Below are 16,351 nucleotides of genomic sequence, written 5' to 3'. Positions count from 1 at the left end.
TTCCCCTTGCAACTTAGGCTCTGCTTCTCCCGGCCTGGCACGTCCCTTCCCTTTCCACCCAAATCCACATGCGCTGTGCCCCTAGCAACTTAGGCTCAACTTTTCCCTGCCTTGTGCGTCCATCCCCTTTCTCCACGTGCGCTGTTCTCCTCTCAATTTAGACTCCACTTCTCCTGACCCTGCACATCCTTTACCCTTTCCGCCTAACTCCATGTGCGCTGTCCCCCCCGCAACTTAGTCTCCTCTTCTCCCAGCCTTGCACGTCCTTCCCTTTTCCATCCGACTCCAAGTGCACTGTTCCCCTTGCAACTTGGCTCCACTTATCTCTTCTCCTCCTACCTTTCCAGGTCCCCCATTTGTTACTATTTGGTTGTATCTTTTCTGTTCTATTGTGTGCATTTCTGTTCTTACTCCTCTAGGTCCCCCAGGGGTCACTATTGTACTGCATATTTTGTATTGTATTGTTTGCATTTCTCTCCTCACTTCTCTTGCTCACCCATAGTGGTTTCTATTGTATTACTGCACTGTCTCCCTCGCTTCAGGTCCTCCCCCTAACTGTGATTTCTGTTGCTACTGTATTCTGCATTGACTGTACCCATCTTCCCCTTGTGCTATTACCTTTGTGTGCCCCTGGTGTGTGACCCACGCCCCACCCTCCTGGATGGGTTTCCTCCTTTTCCTGCTCCTCCATGCACTCCCTTTGGTGCTCTCAGTCTCCCCTATCTTCTCTAACTGCGACTCTATCTCCTATTCTATCCCTCTCACTAAATCTGGATGGAAGAAGTTCAAAAGGGACATCCTGGTCACCAAACCCAGGCCTCCCTATCGTTGATACCTACAACAGTGCTTCCTCCAGACAGACCCTTACCGACATCCTCTTTGTTGTTCCCTCTCCAGGCCTATAGACCCCCATATGGTCTTTGTTCTCTCCCATTTTTCCTGCTCTCCCCTTAATGGTGGCACTCGGTGGGAGGTCCTCCTGGCCTCCTTTCACCCTCTCACAAACATTAATAATGTCTATCTGAATGGCACTGTCTTGGCCCAGGGCCCTCAGCCCAATCTCTTTCTTTTTGATAGACGTTTCCCTCATCTTATCAACTCCCTTCCTTCTACTGCTACTCCTACCTACACCTCTCTGGCTCCTCTGCCACCTCCCTCTTCTGCCACCTCTCTGGCATCCTCCTCTTCTTCTCTGGCTGCTTTGCCTCCTCCTTCCTCTGCCACCTCTCTGGCATCCTCCTCATCCTCTCTGACGACTCTGCTATCTCCTCGTTCCTCCTCTGCCCACTGTCAGGCCCCTCTGCCACCTCCACAGGGTGTACCTCATTCCTGTACCCCTCCACAGAGGTCTTTCAAATGTGGCAGTCTGCTCCACGTTGCTACTCTTAACTCTCGATCTGCTGCCAAACACATGGGCATAATTTTAGGGGGGCAGGGGTGTTTGTCCCCCCCAATTTTCATGGCACACCATTTTGTCCTCATTCATTTGGCTTGGGCACCTTTTCTTTAGATGCCGTGTCCCCCCCAACATTTTCAGCTAAATTACTCCACTGGTCAAACACTCCTCTGATATCTGCTGACTCCTCAAAGAACTTGATCTGGATGTCCTTGGTCTCACTGAGATATGACTCATGGCCATCTCTGTCACAAGTTTTGACACTCTCCTCCCAGATGGCTACAAGATAATCTCCAATCCCAGAACGAACCGTCCAGGACGTGGAATAGCCTTGTTCTTCCCAGAGTGGATCCCTGCTTCTGTCATTCCTGCACAGGCCTACTCCTCCTTTTAATACCCGGTCTGCAGGCTCTCTCCTGGCCTCTCTCTTAATGTGGCCACCATCTACAGGCCACCTGGCCAGGTTTCCCTCTTCTTCTCTGAGTGGGCCGACCTCTCTTCCTCTTTCCATGCCTTTACCTCTCAACTGATCCTCCTCAGAGACCTCAACATCCACCTGGATGCTTCTAACCCCCCCTCAGGGCTCTTCTGCAATCTCATCTCTCCGACTCTCTCTTTCTATTCTACCCTCTGGCCCAACACACACTGCCGGGCACACCTTTGATGTTCTCATCGCCTCAGACAGCCCCCTATTTAACCCTCTCACCACTCCTCTCTCTTGGACTGACCACTTTCTTCTCTCCTCCCAACTGTCGCTCTCTGTCCCCAGGTGAAGTCGGCCCCAGCACTGCCCCCACCTTCTCGGTCATCTGGCTCATGAAGCATGTGTCAGTGGAGGATTTAGCGACCACTTTCTCTCCTCCTACACCTGCGGCTGACTCACACTCTGACACAGTTCTCTCCAACTTGCATCTCTCTATCTCTAACACTCTTGGTGTCCTTCCCCTGTCATGAGGATCCACTTGAAGTCCATATTCAAGTGCAACTCGTGGTATGACCCTGACCTTGCCACCCTTAAATGCAAGTGTAGGGTGACTGAGAGGAAGTGGAGGGCATCAGGCTCATCCTCTGATAAACTGGCCTGCCGCCTGCTCCAAAGGCAATACAGACTCTCTCTCCTGTCCAAGAAGAGAGCTTACGTCCAAGCCTGAGTCTGTGTGGCCTCTAACAACACAGCCAAACTCTTCATGATCTGTAAGGAGCTGGTCAATCCTGCTGCAGTCTCTACCTCTCCTGTTCCCACCCAGGCCGTTTGCACAGCACTGGCTTCTCACTTCACCACTAAAACTCAGGACATACTGTCCTCTCTCTCCTCTTCCTCTTCCTCTCCATCTACCTCTCTTGGGCCCTCCCCAGCGTCGCTCCTCCTCCTTTCTCCTCTTTCTCTGTGTTCTCTCCTGAAGATGTTTCTAGACAAGTCCGATCTTTGAATGTCTCGTCCAAGCATGTGCTCCCCTGCTCCTCCAGAACCATCAAGGACCATCGACAACCTCGCTCCAGCCATGGCCAATTTCTGCAATCACTCTTTTGCCAATGGAACCTTCAACTGTCCCTTAAAGCACTCCCTTGTGCACCCCCTTCTTAAGAAGCCCTCTGCTGATCCTTCCTCTGTGGCAAAGTATCGTCCAATCTCTATCACTCCTTTCCTGGGCAAACTCCAGGAAAAGCTGGCCATCTCACAGCTTACTCTCCATACTGAATCTGTTGGTTGTCTCCATGACCACCGGTCTGGCTTTAGAGCAACCAGAAGCACAGAAAATGCTCTCCTGAACACCCGTAAAGACTTACTCTCTAATCTCGACTCTAGCCTTCCTTCTGTCCTCATCCTCCTTGACCTGTCCTCTGCCATTGACACGGTCAACCACGCCATCCTGATCAACCGTCTCTGTGACAAACTGGGCATCACGGGTCAGGCCAAAGCCTGGTTGACCTCCTTCCTCTCCAACCGACCCTCCAAGGTCTCTCTCACATGTGGTGTTCCCCAGGGTTCTAACCTCTCTCCCTGGCTCTTCAACCTTTACTTGGCACCTGCGGCCCACCTCATCTCTACCTTCTCTCCTAACTTTCAGTGTTATGCGGATGACACTGAGCTCTCCTTCAGACTCCCCTCAGCCTCATCTCCTCCCTCACTCATTCCTGACTGTCTATCCGTGATTCAGGAATGGTGGGCCTCCAGAGACCTCTGCCTTAATGCCAGTAAGACTAAGATCCTTCTCATTGGGATCCATGCTCCCGCTTTCCCTCTTTTACTCTGGCCGCCCTCCTTGGGCTCTCAACCTGCACCGTCCTATGAGGCAAAAAACATTGGTGTCATCTTCGACTCCGCCATCTCCTTCTTTCCTCACATCACAGACATCGCCAAGAAATCCTACTACCAGCTGCACCTCTTAAGAGGTATTCTTCCTTTTCTCACTTTCCCCAAGAAGCTCACTGTCTACAGAGCCCTGGTTCTCTAGGCTAGACTCCTGCAAAAGCCTCCTTCTAAATCTACCTGCCTCTACTCTTCACCCTTTGCATCTAATAGAAACAATCTAATCCTTCTGCTTTCTCTCTCTCTCCCCTGCTGATGTACCTGTATACTGCCTGCTGCACTAACTGGTTACTTGGCCACGCTCTGAACCTTAACGGGCACCAGGCTCCTTCTCGACCAGTAGCCCCCTGCTCTGCCTCCGGGCCTCCCACGCACTTAGGGATTGTATCTGCAACCCTACAGTCCACTGCCTCCTTGCACTTACTTGAGTCGGCCACCCCGGTAGCACTTACTTGAGCTTACCTATTTCACTCTCCCTCCTCCATCGTCCCCCTGGCACATCTCCTCTCCCTTTCCCCTCACACTTGCACAATATGAATGATACAGGGCCTAATAGAATTGTTTGTTTTGTCCTCCATTTGTCTCCCTTTCCTTGTCTTGTCAGGCCTAGAAACACATGTGTACAGGCACGTTATAAATTACTTATCATATCATATCAATACATTAACACATTTTTGTCACTGAACATCTACACATGGAAAAACCAATGGCTTTGCCAATGCTTGTGCTTTTCTACAGTATTATATGAGTGATTGGCGTAATAATTGAAGCCACAACCATTTGTTTCTCAGCTAACAACTGCATAGGGCAAATCTATTGGCATTTACAATGCGTGTTCTTTCATACATGTTTGCATGAGTGATAGTTCATTAAAGCTATGGCCATTTGTATGGCAATGAACAACTGCAAATGTCAAAAATATTAGCTTTGCCTATACTTGCTATTTTATTCTGTGACAAGGCCAGCAACCTGTGCTTGTCAGGAGGGGTGCAATCCCCTCTCAGCAGGTGGTTGGAGGGCAAGTAGGAATCCAGAGCCAGCCCTAACCCTGAAGGCGGTATCAGTTGAGAAGGCGCCAATCCTGCCCCCGCCCCATTTGTACCAAAATGTTTATGTTGCTGTCCACATCTAGCTCAAACCATGCCTGCCTTTGCAAAATGATGGCCAGTCTTTCTCTTTTCCGTTCATAGAAAAGTCATCCGAACTGGTAACCATCAGAGACATCATTCAGGGAATTCTCAGCCAATAGCCCACATCATGAAAAACTGATCAACATGCAGGCCCATCAACATGCCAGAGAGTCAGCCCAAAGACAGAGAAGGAGTCACTGCACCAACGCAAACCAGTGCAGCTGGCACTGCCAGAAAGGACCAGAGAGAGGGAGATGTAGAAAAGAGCTGCTGTCTTTTACGGCATACTAAAGAGTTGTGTGGTGCAGCCAGGAAGCACCGGCCAAGCACACACAAGTTTATTCAGTTTAGTTTAGTTTATTCATTTATATGATGCACACCTGACCCGGGGATACCAGGGTGCAAGCAGTACAGACAATGCAAAGCTTAATTAACAAGTTACATAGTTATACACAGAAAATATAATTACAAAGTAGTGCATAGAAAAGGCATAACTGGGTGCATAGGTGTGCTCTACAAAAATAGGTAGACATGGCAAATATACACAGGTATGTTCTTGATTAGTTATCATTTGCCTTGAGCCAGTTGATATAACTAAGTCTGAACCTGGGGTAGGATTGATCCGCCCTGAGATGGTGTGGTATGGAGTTCCAAAGTTGGCCGCTTTGATCTGGAAGCTGTTCCCCCCAATCCTGGTTATTCTAAATCTAGGAATGTTAATGCAATTGGCATTGGTAAGTCTTGTGGGTCTCGTGGAGATTTTTCTTTGGACTCTGTTTACAAGGTAACTAGGGGCAGCGTTGTTCTATGCCTTATGTGTCAAGGAGGCTGTTTTTAGGTTGATTTCGTTGAGAGTGGAAAGCCAATTGTTTTGACGCCTTATGGCAGAGATGTGAGACCTTTTGGACACACCTACTGCCACTCTAAGGGCGTTGTTTTGAAGAATCTGGATTTTTTGGGTGATAGGTTTGTTGGCGCCAATATATAGTGCATTACAGTAGTCGGGTGTTAACTTGTTTAGTAAAGGATAAGGTGGAGTCAAGGTAGAACCCCAGTGTTTTCACCTCTTTGGCCACCCTAATAACATTACCATCGATGATGAATGATGTGTAATTCGGTCCTAGTTTTTTTATGTTAGCATTTGTACCCAGTATGATGAGTTCCGTTTTTTCATCATTCAGGCATAGACCATGAATAGCCATCCATGCCTGGATGATGAGATACACCCAGTTCACCAAGGCCAAATCCTCTTCATAATCCCCGGAAAGTGGGAGGAGAATCTGAGTATCATCTGCATAGTTAGTGTAGGTGATACCAAGAGAATCCAGATCATCAAAGAGGGGCTTGGTGAATATGTTGTACAATACGCAAGATCCTTGGGGAACACCGTGGGTGATGGGGATAGGGTCTGCTGCCGCTGAGGGCGAGAAGACCCTCATAGTTCTGTCACTCAAGAAGGACTCAATCCAAAAGTTGGCAGCCGTGTCTAGGTGTCTGCAGAGGACCTTGTGGTCTACCAGGTCGAATGCAGGTGAGAGGTCTAATAGTAAAAGGAGGGCTGTTTTCCCTTTGTCTCTTAGTTCATCTACCTGTGCTTTCAGGTCAATAAGGGCCGTAGCTGTTCCGTGGTGGGGTCGGAAACCTGATTGACAAGCTCCCAGGAGTTTATGCTCTTCCAGAAATGTTTGGATCTGAAGATAAGCCACTTTGTCGAGGATCTTAAGCAGAAAGGGTACGGTGGTGATGGGGCGATAATTGGTTGGAATTAGCATGTCTAGAGTTTGCTTTTTTAGTAGTGGGAGCACCCATGATTGTTTAAGATTAGCTGGGACAGTTCCTGAGGAGAATGAGGCATTAATCAGTTTGGTGATGAACGGCGCAAGATATCTTGCTGCGTCTTTGATAATCTGAGCCGGACAGAGGTCACCCTGGCAGTTGCAGGAACTTAAATGATAGAATTACTTTCTCAGCCTCGAGGGTAGAAATTTTGGTGAAGTAGAAACGGGGGGTTAGGTTACTTAGAGTGTCTTTAGGAGGGGCATTGGCAGCGGTGTGGTTAGGTAGGTGGTTGATGGGTTGTTTTTATTTTGAGATATTTTGTTTTGAAGGGTAGGTATTTTATTTGTTAGAGCCTGTTGTATATCAGAGCACCACTTTTTGTCCTTGATGCAAATTTCGGGTGTGGTGATGGGGGATTCAAGTTCTTTGAGGATGGAAAATAGTTATTTGGTGCTGGAGTTGGCCCTAGAGATGCGTTTGTTGTAGGAGTTGCGTTTTGTGAGGAAGATCTCTTTTTTTTATTGCAATGAAATCTCTGAGTTTTATTTGGTTGGCGGTGGTTGGGAGGAGTCTCCATGTAGTTTCACAGCTCCTTCCTTCCCTTCCTTCCTTCCTTCCTTCCTTCCTTCCTTCCTTCCTTCCTTCCTTCCTTCCTTCCTTCCTTCCTTCCTTCCTTCCTTCCTTCCTTCCTTCCTTCCTTCCTTCCTTCCTTCCTTCCTTCCTTCCTTCCTTCCTTCCTTCCTTCCTTCCTTCCTCAAGAATGGACAATCACCCTACACTGCCAGGGAAGGAAGCAGGAACAACACTCTCACTTCCTCATAGACTGTACCATGGGAACCATCACCAGGAACACAAACTCAAACATTGCCCTTTCTGTGCTGCCATTTTGGTTCCTGCATGCCAAAGATGCACAAAATCGTGGGCAGGGCTTAGCCACTTTTTCTAAAATTGTTCCATTCAAACCATCCCAGGTGAGGAAGACAGGACCCGATTGGCTAGGCAAAGTGAGCCAATCCTGTTATGACCCAAATTCCATATATATAATCCATAACATTAATGATCACTGTGAGACATTAAGCAGGTCTTACTACTTTTAATGTCTAATCTTAACTGCCTTCCAGCTCTCCCCAGCCCTACATTCCCCATTCCATTCTCCAGGGTTCTCTTGCCCACATTCAATGTTCTACTCAGCCACAACAAATCTCAGGAAGGGTTGGGCTATAAGGAGGGACCAGAGGAAGCAGCATGAATGAGTTATTTGGGTGAGGCAGTTGAGATGGACGACCAAAAGGAGCGGCAGAGTGTGGAGGTGACTTTTCAGACAGTCGAGGTATTGGTTATTGAGTGGAAGTCGTACTGCAGTGTGAGTGTGCGTGTTTGTGTGGCAATTGTGTTTAGAAAAGTTAAAGGCAATGAGTGACTGTGAAATGTATTGTACTGAGTGAAAGGAGGGTATTTGTGTAATAGGGGGAGAAGGGGATAGGAATAGTAGCAGTGTGGAGGAGAAAGGAGTACTGTGGAGGAGGGAGTAGTAGTGTGGTGGAGGGGCAATACTATGGAGGAGGGAGTAGCAGTAGAGGGGGAAGGAAGTAGCAGTAGTGCAGAGAATGATGTATTAGGTTGGAACAAGAGGGTGAAATAACATATACTAATGGAAGCAAGATCTAGAAAGAGTGAGTGATATCATAAGGAAAGAAGAAATTAAAGGAAGAGAACAAGGTGTATGGAGAATAGTGAGGAGTGTAGCAAGAAGTCAGGAAATGAAAAGGAGAGAGTGAGTGTGACCGATTACAACTGGGTGTCTGCGGGCACAGTCCCTATCCCTCTTGAACCATAACAATTGGACAGAATTGGGAAAGTTAGGAAGTCCCTGAGGGAGCCTTTTCAGACAACATTTAGGAACTGATTGTGAGAACAAGTCAGCACTTAGTCAATAGGGGCCAACAGTCGGTAGTTCCTAACCTGGGGTTTCAGGATTGCTGGGCTAGGAAGAAGGGTTGTTACAAGATGGATGAGAAAGAGAAAAGGATAGCCCTAGGATCCATTAAAGATACAATAAAAAACATTGAACCTCCTTAGAGAGTTTGAGTGATTCTTAGGCCATCTGTAGTCTTTGGTGTCAGGAGTGGGATTCTTCTAGCCCTGATACAGTGGCCAACCATGCTAACAGCACAAAAGAAGCATTAGAGACTGGAGACCGTTGGGTAACTGCATGCACTGAGCCTGCAAACCGGGTGATCTGGGAACTGGGAGTAGAGCTACAGTTCTTGACTCTCAATCCCATACCCAAAGGAACAGAAGATTCCTGGGAGTTGGTCAAGTCAGAAACCTTCTCTATGGAGATCAGTGAGCTGAAGGAATCCACCACCCTGGCAGAAGGAACCAACTGAAGCCTTTTGGAACAAATACGAGAGGCCCAAAAACAAACCAGCCAGTGGAGATGGGCTAATGTGTCATGATGCCTACCTCCAAGGAGCCAGGTCCGACCCAGCAACCCCAGAGGCAGGCATCATTCCCCCCAGGGAAGTGCCAGCGGGCCCAAGCTGGGGCCCTTTGGACACAGTCCTGGCGCCTTAGGCGCCAGGCTCATGTTGGACCCCTGTCCTGGCGCCTTAGGCGCCAGGCTCATAAAGCTAGACATGTGTTCAAGTGTTTTAATGTGCACTTACCTGATGCAGACCATGCTGCTACATCCAGGCCCTCTTGAGGCCTGAATGGAACTACTTTACCTGTGGGACTACTTTCCACCTGGGTGTGGTCGGGGAAGGATACATACCTGATCGGTGGAAGGATACATACCTGGAACTTCTTCCAAAGCTATTTAAACCACGCCCGATCAGCAACTCACGCTTCGCGTTGTTCTGCTCCTCGCAGCTGGACGCTCACCGTGTCAGCTCCTGCATCTGGACTTCAGCCACGCCTGTCAGCATCCTGGGTCACCTGCAAAGGGAGATAAGAGAGAATTGGTGAGAAAGAAGACCTTACCTGCTAAAGCTGCATCACGGAGACATCACACCGACGATCCTGAAAGGGAAGACATCATTTTTAAAAGCATTTCGCTTCGATCGCTGCAGCGCTGTATTTCACTCACCTTTCCTGGGCACCTCCATCTTCAGCTGCGATCATCCGGATCCGCAGCCACTTCCCAGAGCCTAGAGAGAAAAAGACAAGAACACAAGGTGAGAGAAGGAAGGGAATAGGAAAAGCTCAGTTTCCTTCTAAGACTTACCTGTTGGGTCATTCCCATTTAATTTCGGTTCCTGCCGCTTCCTGGCATTCCGGACCCCGGCCCCTATGGGGAAAAAAGACAAAGACATTGAATGAGCGAATGCAAAGACATTACCCGAACGCTCATCCAGAATTTACCTGTCATTTACTGGAACTGCACGTTTCACTTCGGGTCGGCGCCATATCTCCGGCATTCCGAACCCCGGCCCCTAAGGGAAAAAAGACATAAGCGTTAGCGCTTGCTGCAATAAGACAATGAACATTATTATTAAGCTTGAACTTTTGAACTTGCAACAGAACTCTTACAGCACCCCACCTGAATAGTCAAGCTTATTTTGAACTCCCATCAAACCTCAATCCAGTGAAGTAACTGGGTTTCAACGCGACCCTGCGTCAGAAGCAGGATGGAGAACTCATCCTTCCAGACCCTAAGGTGAGACTTCACGGTGAATCGTGGAAGGGTATCGTGGAGGGTTGGAAGGGAGTGGGAGGCTTGAGCATTATTCCGTCAGTAGGTAATACTCCCTTTTCACGCACAGGGGAATATTCCTGCGAGCCAGAAAAGCCAGAGTAGAGGGGCCCTTCCTGTTCATCTTCAGAGCCCTGCGCTTCACCATTGAAGAAGCATCAGCACTCGAAGCCAGACCTGCGCCTCCGTGGTAATCAGGTGAGCGTAACAGAACGCGAAGACTCCCCACAATTTCCCACCCGGGCGCTATGGAGACTTCCGAGACAGATCAGCTGGCCCAGCTTTTAGGGGAATTACGGGCAGAGGTGCACTCAGCCCGCCAGGAGACTAACGCTCTCAAAAGAGAACTGATCCTATCCAAGTAAAGAACAGATGACCTGGCCAAAAGGTTATTGCAGGCCCAGGCAGGGCACACTCCTTTATCTAATTCCGGAGGTACTTCCACATCAATGGGTTTGAATAACCCGGTAAAAATCAATCTACCTGGACACATGCCTTTGGCCCCGCCTGAACGTTTTGCGGGGGATTCCAAGAAATATGCCGTCTTTATGAACCAATGTTGTTTACACTTTCTATGCAGACCCGGGGCCTTCCCTAACGACTAGACCAAGGTAGCCTTTATACTATCTTACCTCAGTGGCAGTGCTGCCGATTGGTCTATTCCATTGGTAAATCAGGATGATCCCATTCTCCAGGATTTTCAGGGCTTCCAGGCCAGCATGGAAAGATTGTTTGCTCGACACTCTCAAGGACAGGCCCTTGATAACGAACTGCTATCCTTACGACAAGGTAATCAGGATCTCCTGTCCTACGTTGCCACCTTTAATAGACTGGTTGTGGAAACTGGATGGCCAGAAAACAAAAGGATCACATTGTTTCATCGAAGCCTGCGCGGAGAGCTTAAGGATGTTCTAGCTCAGATAGTAGATCCACCCCAGGTCTGCGCAGACTACATAGACTTGGTGGTTCAACTTGATCACAGACTTCAAAATAGAAAAGCAGATCGGTTCAAGTACGAAACCCGAGTACCGATCAAAACCCACGCTAACTCCAAGAGTACCGACGTATCCGAACCTATGCAAATCGGCGGTGTTAAAGGACCATTAACGCAGAAGGAACGAGAGAGAAGGCGGCAAATGCAACTTTGTCTGTATTGCGGGACTTCCGGTCACTTTCTTCGAAATTGTCCGGTTAAACCACCTAAGAAGGTGGTTGGAGCCACTGATAACGATTTATTGACACCTGATTCGGGAAACGACCTAGCCCGACAAGCGTAGGGGTCCGCTTGCCGAGCTTGAAAACAAACTCTTTGACCTCGCATTTTGTCATGCCAATGGTGCTCGTGGATCCAAAACAGCCTCAGCAGTTGCATGCTATAAAAGCGTACATCGACAGTGGAGCTATTGGAAATTACATAGACCGTGAATTGGCTTCCAGGATTAAGCTCCCTCTCCGCCCGAAATTAATCCAAGATGTCATTACTACAGTAGATGGAACCGAAATAGCCTCAGGGCCTGTAATGCATTCCACTGTTGAAATGACACTGGTGGGTCAGGATGGACATCGGGAAGCAATCGTGTTTGATGTGATCAAGGCCCCACAATTTCAAGTAATTCTTGGAATTCCTTGGTTAGAAACACATAATCCCAGAATTGACTGGCGAGCAAAGAAGATAAGTTTTCCTGATTGTGAACCAACTTGTTATCCAAGAAATCCAGTTATGGGTCTAGCCTCAGCAACTTCCACCCCTGAACAGCTACCGTCAGAATACCAAGAATTCCAAGACGTTTTTCAGAAGGAACAGGCGAACACGTTACCTCCCATCGGTCCTATGATTGCCAAATCGATCTGGTACCCAATGCTCAACTACCTTGTAGTAGGATTTATGCTCTTACGGAACCTGAGAACCTGCATTTGCATCAGTATTTAGATCAGTACCTAGCCAATGGTTTTATTCGCCCGTCCAAGTCTCCTGTCTCCTCAGCTCTGTTCTTTGTGCCGAAAAAAGCGGGCGACCTTAGAACATGTATAGATTATCGCGCCCTAAATCAAATAACGATTAAGAATTGTTATCCTCTGCCCCTGATCCCTGAGCGTATCGACCAGGTGAAAGACGCTTGTGTGTACACCAAGTTAGATCTCTGAGGAGCTTATCACCTGGTGCGTATAAAAGAAGGCGACGAATGGAAGACTGCATTCCACACCAAATTTGGGCTCTTCGAATATCAGGTAATGCCCTTTGGTTTGTGCAATGCACCTGCCGCCTTTCAGTACTTTATGAATGATGTTCTTCGGGAACTTATCGATGTCTGTGTCATTGTTTACATTGACGACATCCTGGTGTACTCTTCTTCAGAATCCGATCACAGAAAACATGTTAGGGCAGTTCTTGAGAAATTGCGCCAGCACAGACTATTTGCAAAGCTCGAAAAATGCGTTTTTCATACCACAGAAGTTGAGTTTCTCGTATTCATCCTGACACCTCAAGGAGTCCGAATGGACTCGCGAAAGGTGGACGCCATCCTCAAATGGCCATCTCCTAGCTCGGTGAAGGGAGTTCAGAGCATGCTCGGCTTTGCCAATTTCTATCGAAGATTCATCCCGGAATTTTCCCGAACAGTCCAACCCATCACAGCTCTCCTAAAGAAAAACAAACGCTTTGAATGGACTCTTGAGGCCGAACAAGCCTTTCAGGACCTGAAAACCAAATTCACCTCTGCACCTGTATTGAAGCACCAGCACCCAGATCTCCCTTACATTGTGGAACCCGACACATCCAGTTCGGCCATGGGAGCTGTCCTGTCGCAAAGAGACCCAGAAACTAACCAACTACACCCTGTGGCCTTTTGGTCCAGGAAATTCTCTCCTCCTGAAATCAACTACGCAATTACCGACAAAGAGTTATTGGCTATTAAATCTGCTTTCAAGGCTTGGCGTCACTACCTTCTCTGGGCAAGACACACCATCACCGTAATTACGGACCACAGAAATTTACAGTATTTAAAAACGGCCAAAGCTCAATCTTCACGACAACTCCGATGGGCTCTATTCTTTGCGGAATTTGATTTTGTAATTACCTATCGCCCTGGCTGCAAGAATGGTAAAGCGGACGCCTTATCCCGGATTGGCATGGAAGAACCCAATTCGAGTTTAGAACCTGTGCCAATCATACCTGAACAAAGAATCTTAGGCCTAACTTCATTGCAAACTATTGAGGACATCCAAACGCAAGTAAAACAACTTCTAGACTCTTCAGCCTTACTGGAATGGAGTCAAAAGGGTCCTCATTACACCGTTAAGGGTGATTTACCCTACTTCCAGGAGCGGTTGTTTCTGCCAAGTAAAGAATTGCAAGAACTTGTTATTGTCCATCATCATGAATCATTAATGGAAGGACACCCTGGTATCGCTAAAACGGAGGAAAAAATCAAACGCCACTTCTGGTGGCCTTCTTGGAGAAAAGACATAAAGTCTTTTGTATTGTCTTGCGGAATTTGCACCCAAAACAAGGGTCAAAAGAAAAGGCCAGCCGGCCTACTTCAACCCTTGGATATTCCACCGGCACCATGGCACACCTTGTCAATGGACTTTATAACTGACCTGCCTCCTTGTGCTGGTTACAACACTATCCTTGTAATTGTGGATCTATTCTCCAAAATGGCCCACTTTATCCCTTTAAAAGGTTTGCCTTCAGCTTCCACCTTGGCCAAGGAATTTCTGGAGAATATAGTTCGCATACATGGTTTCCCTTCCATATTAGTCTCGGATCGTGGAAGTCAATTTATCTCCCATTTTCGGAAGAAGTGTTGCCAACTAGCACAAATAGATGTGCGGTTATCCACCAGCCACCACCCTCAGACCGATGGACAAACCGAGAGAACCAATCAGACTCTCGAGCAATATCTTCGGTGCATGTTACACCAATCCGAGTTAAATTGGAAAGACATCCTTTGGATCGCAGAATATGCATGCAACAATTCAGTGCATTCTGGAACCGGACAAACTCCTTTTTATACTTTGTATGGTCACCATCCTCGGACCTCTGACCTAGATCCACCTCTGACCCTGGAAATGCCTGCAGTAAATCATCTGCATTCCACAATAACCCAAGCCTTCAAAGAAGCTGCAACTCATTTACAGCAAGCCAAGAAAAAGTATAAAGAAAACGCTGATTTGCACCGAAGTAAAACTCCTCCTTACCAAGTAGGAGACCAGGTATGGCTAGCAGCGAAAGATTTACCCCTCAAGGGCCCGCGAACCTTCAATCCCAGATTCATAGGACCTTATCCCATCAAGGCTATAATCAATCCCGTGGCCTTTAAACTGGATTTACCATCTAACATGCGTATTCATCCAGTTTTTCATGCATCACTTTTGAAGCCAGTACAACCAGGGACCCGACTGTCCAAGCCTCCAGACCCAGTTCAAATTGAAGGGGAATTAGAATTCGAAGTTAAAGACATTTTAGACTCCAAGGTGTTAAAGTCAAAACTCTTCTATCTTGTTGACTGGAAGGGATATGGACCTCAGGAGAGATCGTGGGAGCCTAGTAACCATGTTCACGCACCTCGATTAATACAAAGGTTCCACCGGAGATTTCCGAACAAGCCAAAACCCCCGGAGGGAACAACCTTGGGAGGGGCCTTGAGGGGGGGTACTGTCATGATGCCTACCTCCAAGGAGCCAGGTCCGACCCAGCAACCCCAGAGGCAGGCATCATTCCCCCCAGGGAAGTGCCAGCGGGCCCAAGCTGGGGCCCTTTGGACACAGTCCTGGCACCTTAGGCGCCAGGCTCATGTTGGACCCCTGTCCTGGCGCCTTCGCCAGGCTCATAAAGCTAGACATGTGTTCAAGTGTTTTAATGTGCACTTACCTGATGCAGACCATGCTGCTACATCCAGGCCCTCTTGAGGCCTGAATGGAACTACTTTACCTGTGGGACTACTTTCCACCTGGGTGTGGTCGGGGAAGGATACATACCTGATCGGTGGAAGGATGCATACCTGGAACTTCTTCCAAAGCTATTTAAACCACGCCCGATCAGCAACTCACGCTTCGCGTTGTTCTGCTCCTCGCAGCTGGATGCTCACCGTGTCAGCTCCTGCATCTGGACTTAAGCCACACCTGTCAGCATCCTGGGTCACCTGCAAAGGGAGATAATAGAGAATTGGAGAGAAAGAAGACCTTACCTGCAAAAGCTGCATCACGGAGACATCACACTGACGATCCTGAAAGGGAAGACATCATTTTTAAAAGCATTTCGCTTCGATCGCTGCAGCGCTGCATTTCACTCACCTTTCCTGGGCACCTCCATCTTCAGCAGCGATCATCCGGATCCGCAGCCACTTCCCAGAGCCTAGAGAGAAAAAGACAAGAACACAAGGTGAGAGAAGGAAGAGAATAGGAAAAGCTCAGTTTCCTTCTAAGACTTACCTGTTGGGTCATTCCCATTTCATTTCGGGTCCTGCCGCTTCCTGGCATTCCGGACCCCGGCCCCTATGGGGAAAGAAGACAAAGACATTGAATGAGCGAATGCAAAGACATTACCCGAACGCTCATCCAGAACTTACCTGTCATTTACTGGAACTGCACGTTTCACTTCGGGTCGACGCCATATCTCCGGCATTCCGAACCCCGGCCCTTAGGGGAAAAAGACATAAGCATTAGCGCTTGCTGCAATAAGACAATGAACGTTATTATTAAGCTTGAACTTTTGAACTTGCAACAGAACTCTTACAGCGCCTCACCTGAATAGTCAAGCTTATTTTGAACTCCCATCAAACCTCAATCCAGTGAAGTAACTGGGTTTCAACGCGCCCCTGCATCAGAAGCAGGATGGAGAACTCATCCTTCCAGACCCTAAGGTGAGACTTCACGGGGAATCGTGGAAGGGTATCGTGGAGGGTTGGAAGGGAGTGGGAGGCTTGAGCATTATTCCGTCAGTAGGTAATACTCCCTTTTCACGCACAGGGGAATATTCCTGCGAGCCAGAAAATCCAGAGTAGAGGGGCCCTTCCTGTCCATCTTCAGAGTCCTGC

Source organism: Ambystoma mexicanum, chromosome 5p, assembly GCF_040938575.1.
Source record: "Ambystoma mexicanum isolate Mex_15411 chromosome 5p, UKY_AmexF1_1, whole genome shotgun sequence".
NCBI lineage: Eukaryota > Metazoa > Chordata > Amphibia > Caudata > Ambystomatidae > Ambystoma > Ambystoma mexicanum.
The sequence above is the reverse complement of the archived record's forward strand: the minus strand, read 5'-3'. Positions refer to the sequence as shown.